The sequence below is a fragment of the Botrytis byssoidea genome, assembly GCF_014898295.1.
Source record: "Botrytis byssoidea strain MUCL 94 chromosome Unknown BBYS_030, whole genome shotgun sequence".
In the NCBI taxonomy this organism is placed as follows: domain Eukaryota; kingdom Fungi; phylum Ascomycota; class Leotiomycetes; order Helotiales; family Sclerotiniaceae; genus Botrytis; species Botrytis byssoidea.
Genome location: NW_024065871.1, coordinates 356,865 through 362,864, shown reverse-complemented (window position 1 = coordinate 362,864; position 6,000 = coordinate 356,865).

The following is a 6,000-nucleotide window of genomic DNA, read 5'->3' as shown; positions in this document are numbered from 1 at the left end:
ATTTTGAAAGCCTTTAGTTGAATATATATTTGTACCTTCTGAGGCACTATAAGATTAGGGTTCAAACTTGTATTTGCTATATAAAAATTAATATCATTACTATCATTGCTACAGTGACTCTACTAAATTAAATAAATCTAACGAGTCAAAAAATCCTAATGAATGAGCCAAAAATCTAATGAACATGATTCATTGAATTCATTCAATGAAGCTAATGAGCCCAAGAAAATCAAATGAATCGTATAGATTAATAGATCTAATAGTCGGCTCTTCAAGTGGCCGACTAGTTCCTAGCCGGGGAAAGCGAATTGTTCCTGTGAGATTTTGGTGGTAGATTTATGATCTTTATTGAAAAATATCCGAATTTCATAAATAATATTATGAATTTTGAAGCAATTCAAGAGAATTTAATGTCATTGGAAAGCTAGAATCCTATTGGATAGAATTATATAAAAATATAAAATATTGATCTGAAATCGATGGTTGTGTACTGAAAACAGATTGGATTGTGGTAAAATTTGATGATTTTAGTGCTTTTTGCACCCAAAATCTCACGGTGACAATTCGCTTTCCCCGACTAGGAACGAGTCGGCTGCTTATGAGAGCCGACTATTAAGAATTTGAAGAAATCTAACGGGATTAGTGTATCTAATCTACCTAATACTATTGGCCAGTCTCTCGCTCCTAGTTCATTGAGAAGTAATAATAATAGTATGTTTCATTTAATAGATATAAGCCTGAAAGTCGTATTCTACGATCGATCTCTTTGAACGGAATTAGTAATGTAAGAGTTGTGGCCCCGGCTTATCACACACTACGCCATTTTGTGAAAAAATCCCTGCAAAATAAATGTTTTCCCATGTAAACCAATTTATTTTATTATATTATCAATTATTGAATGATAGATTTGAAAATTAAATATATAAATGATATTATTAGTATATCAATTTTGAAAAAAATGAATATAATTTTTTTAATAATTTTTTTGGAATCATTTCCTTAAATCACTATCATATATATTAATCTGAATATTCCATTTCATTCCTTTATTAAAATAATATATAATTCAAGAATTAAAGGAATAAGGGTTTTTGATGTATTCTCGCTTACTGTGTGATAAGCCGGGGCCTAAACTCCTACTATGTTGAGTACTTATTCAAATTGTAAGGTGAAATAGAAGTTTTTTTTAGGAAAAAAAATCACTTATATATACTAAGTTTTTATACCTATTGAAATATATTATAATCAATCTGAGGAAATACATCTATTTTTTCGAAATGATATAATTTATATATAAATTCAATTTAATTATAAAGTTATACTTGATACTTCACGATTAAATATCAGGAATCAAATTCCAAAAAAGGAAGATAAAAAAATTAGAATTGACCATTTACTTTAAAGATACAATCAATAAGGAACCAAGTATAATAATAATCATGACATTATCTATTGAATGATTATTCAATTTAATACAAATTCTACTGAGAACCATTAATCAACGAGACCAAAGTAATAAAGTAGTAAAGAAAAAAAGAATATTGATACAATAATTCCCTTTCAAATGAAAACTTATTATTCGAAATAAATGATACAATAGATTCCAATAAATTCAAGGAATTCGATCAATTGAAGTAATATTTATATGAATATGAATAGACATCTCAGATTCTCTCTATTAGAAAAGAGAAGAATATATGATTGAAATCAGTATTTACGAAAGAATTTTTGATTTTTCTTAAAATAATATAATATATGCAAGTTTTCTCTAAATTGATGAATATAATTTAAATCAATAGTTGTATACTCAAATTTGCAATAATTTATAGGCATACCATTTTTGTATAATGAATTAATGAGTGGCAGTCCATGTAAACATTAATAAATTAAATCAAACTCTAGTAAAATTTTGTTACTATAATCCCCTTCCCAGTTTTTATAGAATAAAATTACTGAATTGTTTTATTGGATTTATTATATCGTTTGATAAAAGTCTATGTATGAAAACAATTTTAAAAGTACGAATCATATTTTGAACTGGATTTAATGTCACGTATAGAGTTTTCATAAAAAACTTATATTAATGATCTATTTTGTTGCTTATTTATGACATCATTGTTTGAATATCTTAAGGGTTATCATATATAGATATTAACCAGTAATAGTAAAAGTTTTATAATCAATTCAACCTATTTATAACTAAAGCTATATTAATGGATTCGGAAAATTAACAAAATTTGATTTGTAGGTATTACATCGTATAAACAGAATGCATTCTTATAACTAGAGTTACTTTTATAATATATAATTTCAAGACCTTTTCTTATTGATGATATGTGATAGAAGAAAATTTGAACTGTTCAAAACTGAAACATTCTAAATAAACCCTAAAAAATTTGTTTGCTTTTACTGATTTAGTACATAAATTCAATTTAAGTCATATAATTATTGAAAAGGTAGTTGTGAAATCAAAATGACGAAGATTTTTTAGAATATTTAGTCAATTTTAAAACAATGTTTATAACAATAAGATATCAATAAATCAGATTGAAATAGTTATTGCATTTTTCAGGAATATATTTGAGAGTATATTCGTAAGTATAAATCCGAATACCTAAGAACCAATTAATATCCAACGTTTCTAATATTATATTCGGAAACTAAATCAGAATCTATACAATTTTTCAAGAAAGACTTTGCTTAAATTTAAACCATCGAATCGAATCATTGAAAAGTTCATTAATACTAAGTCGGATACCTCACTTTCGGGCCACTCCCTCTTTTGGGCCACCCTTTTACACTAAAAATCACTTTTTCGATTTATCAATTTCTCTATTAATATAGGATATAATTTCATAAAAATCTACATATATATAATTCAAATTATTTCAATTCTATTCTAAAAATTTCACTATAAATTTATAATATATTCTTTTTAGAAATTTTTAAAAAAATATCTTTATTATTAAGTATTTGAAAGAATGTCCTTGAAATTATAGAGATTATTTATACTATTTTAAACTTATTATACATTATATTTCTCTATCTAATTTTTTTTTGGAAATCTTTTTGAACTTGTATATAAATTCAAATTTGAAATCTTCAAAAAGATATAAAATTTTCTCTTAATAATTGTTATTAAAAAGTTATTCAAGATTTTATAAAAGTTTTAAATTTGTATATAATTTTTATACAAATTCGAAAATCAATATTTTTGGAGCTTCAAATTTCAATTCAGAAAAATCCTAAAATTCTCAAAACTGTGATATAAATTGAAAATAGCTTGATTTATATAAATATAAAATTTTATTAAATTATATTCAATATTGATAGACATATTGATAAGCCAAAAAGTGATTTTTGGTGTAAACGGGTGGCCCAAAACAGGGGTGGCCTGAAAGTAGAGTGGTCGACTTAGGGCTAGTTTGGATGTACAAATCCATACTGAATCTGCTGAATATTCCGTATTTTTTGAAAATGAATTTTGAATTTATATTTGAATATTAAATTATGAATTCTATTAAATGATTTGTATTTTAATAAATTTAATATATTTTGAAATAAAAAAGAAATAAATTATTTTAAAATAATACTAAATAATCCATATTTTTTAATAAATTTATATAAAAAAATGAAAATATAAATTAAAAATAAGAATTAGAAAAAACTAGTTTTATTAAATTTATTGAAATAATTTATTCTTTTTATAGATTTTTATAGATTTTAAAATCTAAAGTTTTAATATATAAAATCTAAAATTATAATTATAAACTTTAATTCAAAATAAATCTATAATTTTAAGTTTTATTCATTATAATTTCAGATTTTATATATTAAAGCTTTAGATTTTAAAATTTATAAAAATTTATAAAAAAAAAATTTATTTTAATAAATTTAATAAAATCAGTTTTTTCTAATTCTTATTTTTAATTTATATTTTTATTCTTCTATATAAATTTATTAAAAAATATAGATTATTTAATATCATTCTAGAATAATCTATTTTTTTTATTTCAAAATATATTAAATTTATTAAAATACAAATTATTCAATAGAATTCATAATTTAATATTCAAATATAAATTCAAAATCCGTTTTCAAAAAGTATGGAATATTTAGTGGATTTAATATGGATTTGTATATCCAAACTAGTCCTTATTATATCGATAGAACTATGAAAGAATAAAATCATTACTTCAATCTAATCTTCTTTATAATCTTATCTATTCTTTTGTTTAAATTCTTATTATAAAGTGAGAATCAAAAGCTTAAGAGTTGCATCTTATATTTATTTTCTATTAAATATTACCCACTAAATATTACATATTAAATATCAAAATATCACACATTAAATATTAAATGTAAATTGAACTTTATATGTTATGTTAATACTAGTCATCCAACAAAAATAATCTAAAAATTTATAGGAAATCCGAAATTATTATTATAATCCCAAAGAAAAATAAATTCTACGAGTTTAGAATCTGAAAATACCTTTTTTAATAACTAATTCTTTGAAGGTGAATCTATAATTTCAAGTATAAAATGAATATTAATCTTTCATTCTCTTTGAAATTTTTGTTAATATACAAGAGTTATTCAAGAGAAATATATTTGTAACGTATAATATAGCAGTTCGAAGCTATAGCTAAAATATCAATTCGAAATTTGAATTTATAAAAATTTCATGTATATTATTTTCCGGAAACAAACCTCAGGTAAAATTGAACAATTTTTATTGAAATAAAAATATTGAAAAAGGCTCAATTTAAGTACGTTTTCATGATAACATAAGATAATTTTAACATTCGTTTACTTTACTAGTATAACAGATTTTTGATAAATACGTAAAAACACCCAAAGACTATCTCAAAATAATAAGAATAATGATAATCCTATATAGTAAAATTTTATATATAATGTAAAATATTTTAAATATAAAAACTTATTATTAACATATTCTGAATAACAGATTCATAAAAGTTAATCAAAGTCTTATATACTTTAATACATTTATAAGAGCCTTCTAATTGATCATAAATCACTACTAATAGTAGAATAGAATTGTTCCGATTAACAAAGAGATTATAGTTATTTTAGACTACTACTAATCATTTTTCAAAATTACATCCAAATTCCTAGAATATATGTACAATTTTGCTACAATTGAACTTAAATATTATTATAGAAACTATAAAATTCAATTAATCGTTGATCTTTTTGGATTACAAAATTAGTAAAACATTTTTAATAATTTAATTTATTATAAGATATAAAGTTGAAATTTGGAAAATCGAAGTTCCTTAAGAAAACTCAAGTTTGCTAATAAAATAAATGAAAATCATAGACCTTTATATAAATAAATTTTAAAATAATATAATCGACCACCTATTTAAACTAGCCATCGGGGAAAAGGATTTCCAGTCCGAGCATTTCTTTTTCTCTTTTCTTTCTAATTATTACAATAATTTTGAAATCGTACAAATTCGTAGACTCCAAATTCTTTTTCCCCGACTGTTAGTATTTCTGATATTTCAATCCCTTATTCTCTTCAAATATTAATATTTCGATTTCGACTTCAAGTGATATTTTTTAATATCTTCGTTTCCATCTTTGGGTGGTTAATCCTTTTGTAAAGATGAAAAAATTAAAATTTTGTCATCTTTTGAGATATTGAAAAAGTTGAAAAAATCCGAACTTTTTGTAATTTGAATCAAAACATTATTATTGTGTTAGAATAACAATATTAAATTTCCAAGAATAAAATTATTTGAATTAGTATACTAAAACCTAAATGATATTTTCAATATTTGAGATGTTAATACATAAAAGATTACTATTTAGAGTCTTTATCGTTCAAATGAACTCACTCAATCAAATAATATATAATAAATATCTCAGAATCATAAGTAATTCATAAATACAGTTATTAATTATATAATTTCCAAAGGGTTTTTTATATAATAAAAATTATCTAACAAACATAACATTTAATTTCAT